Source organism: Lichenostomus cassidix, chromosome 2 (assembly GCF_008360975.1).
Source record: "Lichenostomus cassidix isolate B80296 chromosome 2, HeHo_3.0, whole genome shotgun sequence".
Lineage (NCBI taxonomy): Eukaryota > Metazoa > Chordata > Aves > Passeriformes > Meliphagidae > Lichenostomus > Lichenostomus cassidix.
Window position 1 is genome coordinate 3591236 of NC_139482.1, and position 12963 is coordinate 3604198.

Here is a 12963-nt window from a genome sequence, read left to right on the forward strand (position 1 = left end):
AAGAGAAGATCTGAAAAAATCTATTACCAAAGTCAGTAAGTGTTTAAATGGGAGAGTCTCAGCTAAGTGGAAGTGAATGATGAGCACTAAACCCTTCTCTGAGGTGAATGAGCATTTTCAAACATATTTCACCTGATCTAATTGCTCTCTTTGTTGAAAGGAGATGGTAAATCTTTTTTAAGACACCTTTTTTTTCCTTCTAGTTTCTAAAACTCCTCTTGGACTGTCACTGTAAATAACCAGACTTAGTGCCCATCTTCCACGTCAGCATGACAAGAAATTAGCAGGTATTTAAAGAGCAAGGAAATTCAGCTCTGAATGACAGGAGCTTTCTGCAGCATCCTTCCTTACAGCCCTTTGTGCAGATAACCTGTATTAAACCAAATCTGACAGGTGCTGAAGCATCACCAACTCTTTTATCCTCTTTGAAACACCTAAAACCTTTCCTACACCTCCAGTTCTTGGCTTGTGTCCTTGCTGGATGCAGCATTTCTTTAAGGATGGTGTTGGCTTAAGAAGACTGCCCTGCTTCCCTCTTTTATTGTTTAATTGCAGTCTGGATCAAATGTATTGTGCTGCTTCCAAATCCCTGGAGCCAGTGTTTATGTCCCAGGAAGGTTGTACATAAACCTGTGCCTGATAAAACCAACAAATTTGGGTTTTGGAAACCTCAGTTCTGGACCTAAAGAGAAGACTTTCATGTCAGGTTTAGAAAAAGAAGGGAAAAAATGAAATACAGGGAAAGAAGGTTGAGGAAAACACTGAGCTGAGTTGAAACAGTGACAAGTGCTCTGAGAGTAGTCTAGAATATTGGGGGTGTGGGGAGATCTTCTGTCCTTTTTTGTCCTGTGAGATTTATTTGCCAAGCCTAAGATGAATGCCCTGCATGTAAAGCCATGCAAGGTGTGCAGTGCTTGGTGCCAGCATGAGATGATTTATTCTTTCCCTCCACATCCTTATCATCGTGGAACTGCATGGAGAATTAATACCCCTGTTCACAGCAGTTCCCAGAGCTGTTTGAGTGCTACGGAGAGCACTGAGATCACAGCTCTGTGGGCCTTAAAAAGTTGTGTGTGATGATGTTAAAGCTGCCACACCACGTGTGAAAGGCTATGGAGAACCCAAAACCACATAGGATGGTTCAGAAGTGGCCCACTTATCATTCCTGCTTGAAATAAGCTCAGCATCTTCAGATCCATCAAGGATTTTAGCCAAGAAATGAAGCTGGTGAAATGCTTTCCTTGGACTGTCACAGCATGTGCTGACAGCGTTTTATGCACTGTAAAATTAGAAGAGATTTAAAATTCCCTTTCTCCCTCCTGTGCCATTTTAAACCCCCAGAGACAATAATTACCAGGTGATAAGAAAGCACCTTCCCACGTAACAGCAGCCTTTCCAAATGAGAGATGCCTTGTATTAATCAGGTTATGGCAGAGGAACAGCCTCTTCTCCTCTTTTCCAGCTACTTTTTGCAGATTATTCATGGCCTTCCTGGCCAGCATGTGATCACTCAGCTCCCTGTGCATGGGGGAATTTCTTGTGAAGGTTCCCCTGTGTGTGGGCTGGGAGATGTCTTGGGAAGCTGGGCTGAAACAGAGACCCAGGAGCAGTGCAGACAGTCCCATCTTGCTCTCTTAAACCCAAATACATATCTCTGATCTGCCTTTTCTGATTCATAAAGTGCTGTGGGCATGAAAGCAGCCCTTACAGAACAACATGGTCCTTCACAGTTCCCTCTCAAAATTATTCTCATGCTTTTTCACTTCCGTTTCAATATCACTTGCAAACCAAATTTCCTGGTGTTTGTCCAGCACTGGCAAACTTCCTATGAAATATTATTTCTCTCAGGTTCTTGATCTCACTCAAAATTTCAATACACGCTGTCCTAGAAGGAAGAACTGGCACATGATTCATATTCCATGCTACATTTTGGGACAGTGCAGAAATGCAGCAATGGACACAGCAATATAAAGCATGGGAAGGGGAGCTCTGAGTGGTTTAAGCAGTTGGTGAACTTTTAAATCCAGGATTTTGCAAGTAGGTGCATCATGGGCCTAGCAATTGCTTATCTACAAACTCAGCTATTGCCTGCTGCCCTTCTTACCAGATAAAACATCTCTGGACACAGAGTTCTTCAGAGCAGTTTTAGCTGGCTGATTAATTCAATAAACTTTCTGGCACTGATTTCGAGGATGGGAAGAAAAAATCTGAGAGGGAGGCAAAACTGGAGCTCAAAAGCCCAGTGCTCCTTATGGTAATTTCTATAATGAAAGATTCCTGTTCTTCATTGTGTCTGTGTAAGAAGGAAGATCTGAGCTAGGTGTTGCTTTTCTCCTGGCAAAAGTTTATAAACCTTATTCTCCACCCAGTGGGAGAAGGAGGATGTTTATGTGGAGAAAATACCCACAAAAAAATGTAGCACTATTCATATCTGTAATAGGACTTTAAGAGTTAGAATTAGTGTTGTGTTTCCCTGTATCTGCAGGACTTTCTCATCTCAAACAAACCGAATCTGGGATGGCCTAAAGAAGTTATTTATAACCTCCACATCTGCAATCTCCACAGTCAAAATTCAGGCTCTTGATGTTGCTGAGTATTTTCCTCGCCCTGTAAAATTGTATGATTAGGGAAGGAGTTGTATTAAAACACACCAAGTTCACTTCACAAAAACTGGGAGAACTTGCCTATTCTCACCCCCTTTTAAAACTTACATTATTAGAAGGGGAAATGTGGTTCAGCAAAATGACCTCATATCTGCCAAGAAACATCTGGAATTTCTTATGTTCCTATATTAGGCCTAGCTATGAAAGCTGGCAGGGGCTGCCTTGGCAAATGGTCACCCTCCTCGTGTTTGCAGGCTTTTTTTTGTCTTGCACACAGTCTGTTTCTTCCCTGCCTTCTCCTGATGAATATTTAGGCTTGGGGAAGACTCGGTGCTTCCTGGCAACCACAGACAGCACGAGCTGACAGCAGCGTATGTTGTGTTTTTGTCCAGACGTCCCAAGGCGTGCGAGTGTGACAGGATCTGTCTGAATCGTCCTGAAGGGCTGGGAGTTTCTAAAAGGCAAGGATTCTTATAAAATGCTGGATGTGTGATCTGGACAGCAGCTTGAAATGAAAAAAAAAAACCAAAAAACAACCAAAAAAAAACAACAACAAACAAAGAGAATCCCTGTAAGGCCAAGCAACTGTTCTGGTTCCTGATGGACATTCCTGTGGTGTAGGCAAACCCCCAGTGCTGACTCAGGGATAATAATCAGGTTTTGCAGATCCTCCTGGCCTTTTAGCCCAGCTCATTCCCTGTGTTGTGTGTGGTGTTTTCTCTCACCTGCCTGAGTTGCTCTTATTTTCTGTCTCTCCTGTGTGCTGCTTTCCTCTCACACCCTCTGCTGCTGGACCAGGGGTTTCATCTGAATTCCATGTCAAAAAGTATTTGAACCCTACCAGGCAGATATCACATGCATCAGTGCATTTTGTAATCTGGTCTCATCCCTCCTTTGTTCAGCCACCTTCCTCATTATTTTTGCAGAGTTCTGGGAGCAGATCAGGCTTATTCCCAGTGAACACTGACTGTGCTCCGTGATGAACCATTCCTACAGCTGCTTTGCTTTGCTTTTGTGATTGCAACTCATAAATTCCTGAATAAATTCCAGTCAGCCAAGGCTCCTCAAAGAGCATTGCTTCCCACATTCCCGCTTTGCTGAGGCAAAAACTCAGCTAGAGGAAGGCTACACACACTTATTTCTTTCAACAGGTTGTGCACATTTTCTTCTTGAGTCCTAGAATCTCCTTTCCTCTCTCTCTGCCTCCTGTGTTAATCAGATCTTAGTGCTTCTCAATTCCACATTGCTTTACTACAGGTAATAAAGCACATTTACACCTCTCATTAGCATTGCCATCTCTCTGAGCATTCAGTAATTACGCCAGGTGACTAATTGAATTCTGAATTTCAACTAAGAAGCAATTACCATAAAGATCAAACATCATTACCAGCCTGTGCCCTGCCAGCCTTCCAGGAGGGGGTTAGGCAGGGAGTTTGATGGCTCTGTGCTCTCCTGGTCTGTCAGACTCAGAAGCAAATTGTGCTGCAGCCCTGGGTGATGCCTTTGCCCCTCCAGTACTGATGCTCTGCAGGAATTCACTGCAAAGGGAGGATTAATGACCTGTTGGACTAACCAGCAGGAACAACATTTTCTTAGACTACACCTTTCCCCCTGGTGTGTTTTTTAGGCAGCTGTGTGGGTGGAAGTTCCCTCTCCATGTAGGTGGAAGTGTTCTGGGCTGGGGAATCTTCTCTAGTAATTTGTCTGTGATCCATGCAAACACGAGGTGGATGATAGGCTGTTCCTTAAAACAGTTGCATCACCCAGAGTCAAGTGAGGGAAGTCTTTAAAACTGACACACACAGTGATGGTTCCACATCAAATTACAGCTCCATCCAGGCCAGTGTTCTGTTTAGCCCAAGCCTAAATTTAGGTGTCTGTATGAAAATGTTTCTATCTGATTAAATTCCCCCTATTGTCAGTTTGGGGTCAGTGGAAGAACAACTCAGCTCCATTAAGTAAATGGCCATGGATCAGCTGAATCTGTCTAGACTATGCTGGCTGCAGCCTTGGGATCAATTAATTAGCCTAAATTTGGGAATTTAGTACAGCTTGATGGCCTGGATCCCATGGACACCACAGACCAGCTCAAGTAGTGCTGGATGCTGTCAGCATGGACATTGTAACCTTTACTCATATGGAAGCATCTGCATCAGGACATCAGGATTTAAATGTCTTCATCTTGAGCTCACCTTCAGAGAGAAATACAAGACCAGGGCAAGCATGAAGAAATGCTCTCCTGGGTGCTCTCGTGGTTTCCAGCAATCCAGGTGTCTGTGACTTGTTGAAGTACAAGTGATGTCTTTGCATCTTTTTTTATGTGACACCTGCTCTTCCAGGAAAGATTAACTGGAATAGCTGTGTGTGGAAATCAGCCCAGCATGAATGTCACACTTCTATTTTTCAACAGGTTTTTGGGGAGTCATATAACTTCTGATTTCTGTTCAGCTAGAAATGAAAGGGTTTGGGTTGGAGGTTTGGTTTGACTTTTATATTCTGTTAGGCTTTTTTTTTTCCCTCTGGTAATTTTTTTTCCTAGTGCTGAAAAGCAGATGAAGGGGAAAGATGATAACCTGAGGAGCAGTGCTTCATAATCTCCCTCTTTTATCTTTCTTAAAAACACGTGCAGGTCTGAGCTGGAAAGCTTTGGGTTCTGTGGGATGTGCTGTCTCAGGGATTTACCTGCAGACTGCACAAAGCCCTGGGAGGCTGCAGGCAGGATTAACCAAGCATTTATCAAGTGCTGCTGAGCCTGTTCACTTGGTTTTCTCTCCCTGTCTTCTGGGTGTTTCCTCAGTTTTTTCTGTAGCAGCACAGCCCTGAGATTTCAGAGCAAGAGTTTCCTCAATCTCAAGCTGTGAATTAATTTCCTAAGGAAATTAATAATATATTGGGATAATAATTAAAAATTTATTTTAAAATATTTTTGTTATTGAATTATTAATAGGAGGGTTATTACAGGAGCTGTAAGCAATTGGGATGAAGAGTGCAGCTTCCAGGGTGATTCCCTAATCATCATTCTGAGGAGTTAATTGGTTTGGGGAAGAGCAAGTTTCGGGGTTGCTTGCCACTGCCCACACCTCAGTCCTGAAACAATTCAAAATGAAACTGTAAAGAAACAGAATATTTACTATAAAATAATTGTATTTCATGGAACAGTTTTTGTTAACCCTGGAGGAATGAGAGGAGTGAAAAATACTGCAAGAAGTTCTGTTTCCTGAGGTGAACCAGGGATTGGAAAATCAAACAGAATGTACGTTTTCTTTTGTGAAAAGTTTTATTTTAGCAGGTATTTCACTGAACAAGGTTCAAAAGAGCCCCTTTTCTGACAGTTCTGCACAATTCACTCCATGGAATCTTCTTCCTTAGGAGCTCTAGTGGCACTGCTTGCTGCCAGGAGCCCCAGTCTGGGGCAAGAAGAGTCCAAGGCCAGGTTGGACAGGGCTTGGAGCAACCTGGTCTAGAGGAAACTGTCCCTGCCCTTGGCAGGGGGTAGAACTGGATGATTTTAAGGTCCTTTCCAGCTGAGAATATTCTGTGATTCTCTGCACAAACAGAACTCAGGTGCCCTTAATCTTTGTAGGTCCAACAGAGTGTGCCTTGGGCTAGAAATACACAGAAATGTTTTTGTAAACTCTAAAGAAGCTTGGAACACTTCTAAACTTCTGAAAGGTTCTGCTCCTGCCTTTGCTTTTGGCCTGTTCTGTGACCCGGGTGAATCACTTGAGCTCCTTAGCAGATGGAAAATCAATGCTGCAAGTGAGCATAATTAGGCTGCTTGAGCTTCTCGTGAACCTTTTTAGGCCTCCTTGGCAAAGGAAAACAATAGAAAATTCATCAAAGTTTCTAACGTGCTTGAAAGCCTGAAGACACTTCAAGCTGAGCCAGACAGAGCTGAGTTTAGAATTATTTTTCTGGGGGAGCATTTCTTGCCTAAAGTATTATTTATCTGCCTTCCAAGACTCTCCTATAAGTGCATTATATTTCTGCACAAATGTTAAAAAATACCCAGCTGTGACATCTGGAGAAAGCCTCTGTGCACAAAGCTTGGCTTTCAGGTTGATGTTGGCTGATGTACAAAGTAATAAGCATCGGCTGGATAACTGTTCTTGCCTCTCCTTATTTTTGTCAGAATATTCCTCATTCACAAATAACGTACGTGGAGAGAGATCCTTTCTTTTCCCCCAGTCTCCTGGATGTCACAATTGTCACTTAGGATTTCTAGAAATAGTAAGCAGTGTCCTGATGCTTTGTGAATCCTACCTGGCTCAAGCCTGTCACTGCAACAATCAGGGAAAAAAGGCACCAAAGAGGGAGGTTGGCACATGAATAAATAATTTACAGCCCCATGATTCAGCCCCTATTTTTAGAGGCTTGCTGTTTTTCTGAGACTTTGAAAAAGGGGCTAAGAATAGTCTATACATGAAGTGATGTGTCCCTTATGCAACACAGGTTTTTTTCCGTCTCATTTGATCTGACTCCTATGAAATCTGGGCAGCCAGTCTGAGGAATTTGCATCATGCAATTCCTGTTGGATTTACTGGGGATCATAATGGATAAGTACCCAACAGAAAAATTTTTTGCTTAATACCAAACAAAATGTCTTATTTTGAACATTAAGCATATAAAAATTGTTTGGAGGAGACACTGGGAGAATCTTGTAATGTCCCAGTGATTAGGACACCCTGAAAAAAAGGAATCCTTTAAACTGGGTTTGAATTCCTCATGAAATCCCACGTCAGAAAGACCAGAGTTGAATTCCATGTTGTGAGTAACTTAGGGGCTACAATATTGAATACTGGAATATTTTGGCTTGTTTTACTGCCGTGTTCCTTGAATGTATCAAAAATTTTCCTTTGGGGGTGTAAAATCTGGGTCCAATTTACATTTACCAAACCTATCAAGTGATTTTTGCTGCCCCAAAACTGTGTATTTCAAAATCCATTTATTCAGCTCAGAAGATGTCACCTGGCTATAATCAACAAGACAGGTTTTCCCCACCATCTCTTCTGATTTTACATGCCAGCAAATCACAGGAACTATTTAAATGTATCTCTAAGGGAAAACCTCATTTATTCAGGCTTTCTTTCCATTGGAAAATTTGGCATAAACACCTTCCTACTGGGGGCACCATGGGTTGACTGCTTTGCTGTGCCCTGAAGCCACAGTAGGAAGGGATTGGTGAGATGTGGACAGGACTGGCTGAAAGCTGAAATTCCAAAATTACAAGGTTGAACTCCACCTGTGACAAATATGCAGCACTAACCTGAAAAGGAAGGGAAGCTGCTCAGCTCGGTCAGAGGGCAGTACAGGGGCAAAAACAGTTGAGTAGTTGTCTTAAAAAGTGAGGAAAAAATACAGGATATCAACAGAAAATATTCCCCATGGAGAGATTTAAGACTGTCTGTAATAGTTTTACAAAGTAATTACTTGGGGCTTCCACTTTTTAATCCAGACTGAACAATTCCTGTGGGTGGGGAGGTGAACTACATGACCCACTGTGCTCTTTTGAGGTTTCTGTTGCATCTGTGAGTCTCTGAGAGTGCCACAGTCACTGCTAACTCCACTCCCCAAAACCTTCTGTGTTCTAGGGAGTGTGCTCAGGGGGGTTTTGATTTTCTGATTGATGGACCCTTCATTTCAGCTCAGCTGACAGCTAACATAGATCAGCAAGCTGTCAAATAGTCACATACCCTCAGCTCTGGACTTAACAGGCTGTCTTTTATGTATTTACTCATCTGCCTATTTATTCCCTTCACTCCAGTAGCTGATGAACTTGTCTCAAGATTCCATGGCCACTCTGTGTGTGTGAGATCCAGGAAAGGCATAGACAGCCTGAGAAGTCAGATTTCCATTTGAATGATAACTGGAAATGTAAACCTTGTCAAAAACTCATCTACATGAAACAAGGCAAGATGACTAAAATCTCCTCTAAAACCAGTTTAGTTCCAGTTGTCAGGGACAAGATCCATTATAGTCGTGCTTGCATGCAGTGTCTGGAATTGTCTTTCCCTCCCTAATGCCTGGGAGGATGTGGTGAACTTCCTGCTGAGAATTACATCCCTTACCTTTACCCAGTGCTCCTGTCTCTTGTTTGTGTCGTGTTTTAATGGACTTTTACTGACTAAACACCAGCCTGCCACCAGGCCAATCCATACATATTGAGTTACCACTACCTGAAGGGCTTTGTGTTCTTCAGCTGGGTCAATAATAAAAGGAAAATTCAAAATACCGCTCAGCAAACACTTCTCTTTACATATCCCGTTCAGAAATGCAATATCATCTGCAGCTGGAAATGAAATTAAGGACAAGGTTTTAAGTCTTAAACTGGTGTAAAACATTGTACCTGAGCTGTGTTGTAAAGCTGTTCTGGAAGATAATTTTATCCTGTTAATCACAGAACCACAGGGAGGGTGATATCTGTTCCAACCCCCTCCTAGGGCCACCTGCAGCCTGGAGCATGTCTTTTAAAAGTTTTTAAGTATCTCCAAGGATGGAGACTCCACAACCTCCCTGGGCAGCCTGGTCCAGTGTTCCATCACCCTCACAGTAAAAATCTGTCAGTGGATTCAAAGTAGCACACAAATCACAGCTGGGATGACAAATATTGAATGTTGCTGCTCCATTTTCTGTTTAGACACTCACTGAGGGCTCTTTAGAAGAGTCTCTAGGAGTGTTGTTAATAAAGTGTAATAAATTAGGGTGGAATTCATTTTACATGAGTTCAGATGACTAAAAGCCACAATTCTGTTTGGGATAAAGGTCCTCAAGTTTATTTGGGAAAAACTGCTCACATCCCATGTAAGTTTTCTCAGAACTAGTCTTGTAAGACTGGTGCTGAGTCGCAGGGATGCTGAAGAGGGTCATGGGAAAGAGAGTTTGGATTTCTCCCCCCTTTATCACACTAGAGTGTGAGGAGTCCTTCAAAACAAATAAAATCTGTGAGCTTCTCTCATGTCCTTCCACGTCAGATGAAAATAATTTGTCCTTATTATTGATGTATAGTTGAGGATACAGTGCTCAAATCTGGGTTGATCAGCTTCTTTTTGTTGAAGCAACAGATATGCTGGGGTTTCTGAAAAATCCAGCTTGCCCTGAAAACAGACAGAGTTGTGATTATCACAGTCTGGTTTTCTGGATAAATGCAACACTAATTTCCTTCTCCATTCAAGGAACTTTTCACCTTGGAATTTCTTACTTGCTTTTAAATGGTTCTACTCCACCAAGAAAAGTTCAAGCTTTGCACAGTGTGGGTGTGTAGGCATGTGGGTATTAAATACATATAAATACATAGAAATGAGACATTCCTGTAGGTGTTTGATTGTTTATCCAGATATATTCAAAGATCTGTAAACTTTAATAGACTGAGCTGGACTTTCCCAAAAGCTGGACTCAGAGAGAATTTGGTATCCCAGTCGTATTCCTGCCAAGGCTTTGCTATAGTCATGCTCAGATCTTTCACCTGCCTTTTTGTGATGTGGAATGAAGTTTTTTGGGAGTGGAGACGTTTTTTACATCACCTTGCAGTCCATGGGAGCAGCAAATGTTGGTGATGGTGCCTCTGGGCTCTACCTGCAGTCTTTTTTGGTGGAATATAACTCTGATCAGCGCCCCTGAGTCAGCCCTCAGTGGAAATGCATTTGTAGCCTGAAGGGTTGGAATACATTTTCTGAAAGCTATAAACCCTGAGCACTCCTGGATATTCCATTCTCTTCAAGGAGTTTCCTTTTTCCTCCTTTGCTGTCTCCTGGAGTGATGGTGAAACAGAAAAAACTGAGAGCCACAAATCTGCAACAAAAGGAATTCAACATTTTCAAAGTGGAAGGAGAAACCATAGACTGGGGCACAGAAATGAATATTGAATGATGTGTCAAGGGCTCTGTGCATAATGGCTGAGTGCAGCCTGTGCCATCCTGAGTCATCTGCTGCTCATTATTCTTTTGCATCAACATAAAATCTCCTTGTCCACTTGTGTTACACGAGTGCACACAGAGCACAAATAACTACATGGTGTAACCACCAAATCTCTCCTTGTTTTGTGTATTCCTTCTTTAGAATAAAGTCAGGAAGGAAGGGGAAATTGTTAGAAGAGAAAGTATACTGAATTCTTCAGTATGTCATTTGTCTAAGAAAATGAAATTTTATGCATTTGTTTTTCAAGTGGGAAAAAATCAGTGCTAATAGCTGTATTTCTTTATAAATAGCTCTTGGTGTCCTAGAAAGATCATGTAACTGTTCTTTTCTTCCTAGGCATTCATTGTGTCTTTCTACAGTGGAGTCCTCCATCATGATTCTTCCTTTTTTTTATTTTTTTTTTTTGCTTTTTCTGTTGCAATCATTAAGAAAAACTGAACTTAATCCAGTGTCTTTCTGCACCGAGTGGATGAACAAGAGTTGCTCCCTCCAGGTGCCTCCAGTGAGGCACTTACTCTTCAATATTACCTCACTCACTAAATGAGATATTTCTCCTTTAAATCCCTGGGTAAAAGAGCTGCATTATGTCATTAAAAGAGATATATGGAAATACATTCAGTGTGGTTGGAAACTTGTTTCCCTGTGGCTCTTAGAACTAATGCTGTGAGACATAAGAAAGAAAGAGAGAGAGAGAGAAAAAGGAGAAGGAGAGAGAGAAAAAGAAAGGGAGAGGGAGAGGGAGGGAGAGAGGAAGGAGAGGGAAGGGAGAGAGGAAGGAGAGGGAAGGGAGGGAGGGAGGGAGGGAGGGAGGGAGGGAGGGAGGGGGAGGCAGGGAGGGAGGGAGGGAGGGAGGGAGGGAGGGAGGGAGGGAGGGAGGGAGGAAGGAAGGAAGGAAGGAAGGAAGGAAGGAAGGAAGGAAGGAAGGAAGGAAGGAAGGAAGGAAGGAAGGAAGGAAGGAAGGAAGGAAGGAAGGAAGGAAGGAAGGAAGGAAGGAAGGAAGGAAGGAAAGAAAGAAAGAAAGAAAGAAAGAAAGAAAGAAAGAAAGAGAGAGAGAAAGAAAGAAAGAAAGAAAGAGAGAAAGAAAGAAAGAAAGAAAGAACAAAAGAAAGAAAGAAAGAAAGAAAGAAAGAAAGAAAGAAAGAAAGAAAGAAAGAAAAGAAAAAAGAAAGAAAAGAAAGAAAAGAAAGAAAAGAAAGAGAATTTTGCTGTGTGGTATAAATTAGTTATGACAACTAGAGTCTGGAATGAGAGATTCCCAGAAGCCAGATCTGCTTTCTGCTGTTGCTTCGTGAAGTGACTGATACTGGAGCAGATCCTGGACTAGAGAAATTCAGAGTTTGGTTTATGCACTCGCCATGTGGGAGATGTGCTGTGACAGCCAAAAAGGGCTGCACTGATGTGAGTTGTGCATTCCCAGTGCCTCATGGTGTTTGTGCTCTCCACAGCTGAGCTGGAGGGATACAACCAGGGAAAAGGAAGAGTCAGAATGAGTAATACAAAGGTTTGAATGAATAAAATGAGGGTTTCATATCAGCACTATCCTGGAAGTGGGATTGAACATCCAGCTAAGCATCAGCTCATCTGGAGAGTCAGAAGTTTGTTACAGAGGCTCAAAATCAGCAACAATTCTGCAAAGAGAGCTTCAGCACTGGCCAAAGGAGGAGACAAACACAAGGGCTTTGAGGGATGTAAATCAGATCCTACCACCTAAATCCCACTCAGACTGTTTTGTTTTGTCTGGCCTTGTCACTCCAAAAAGAAACAGCGGAAAAGTGCAAATAGACAGCAGCATTATGAAATTCAGTAATTTGTGTGGATTTGGTGTCATCTGGAGCCTCTACAGGAACTGTTAGTTGTTGACTTTCTTTCTCTGTAAGAACAAGTATCTTTTTAAAAGTCTCCTTATCTTTTTCGAAGGCTGTTGTCAGCAGCACATTTAGGAGCATTTGATTTTCCTGCATTAAATGACCACGACAAATGCCCAAAAAGAAATTGGGTAAAGGGCAGCAACAGAATCATGACGAGTCTATCAGGAAGTTGACTGTATTTGTCCTTTGGGGATCTTTCTGGATTTCCTGTTTTATTTTAATCCTCTTGTTTCTAAGAAACAGTTCAAAATAAAAATGGGAAAAAGCCCAAAAACCTATTGCCTGGGGTTAGATGTGCTCCTGATGAGTGGAGGAAGGTTTGTCCAGGAAAACTGCAGTTTTCTCTCAGAATTCCATGGGATGAAGCAAGTGCTTGCCAGAAATTGAACTCCCCTGTTCACCCTAATATTACTCAGTGTAGTTCCCAGAGCCCTGCAGGATGACGTTGGATTTGGACATTAAACCTCTGCTTCAGTAATTTGTGATTTTGAGTAATTTGTGATTTTCAGTAATTTGTGATTTTCAGTTATTCTCTGTAGAGAACTGGCACCTTGGGAAAACACCAGGAGTGGTTTCTT

The 12963-nt window shown here is 42.2% G+C and overlaps 1 protein-coding gene across 2 annotated transcripts in view; it reads left to right on the plus strand.

Moving 5' to 3' along the window:
- The window catches only part of CRHR2 (corticotropin releasing hormone receptor 2), a 133122-nt gene that overhangs the window by 57222 nt on the left and 62937 nt on the right, over window positions 1-12963 (plus strand). The gene's annotated exons all lie outside the window — the stretch shown is intronic.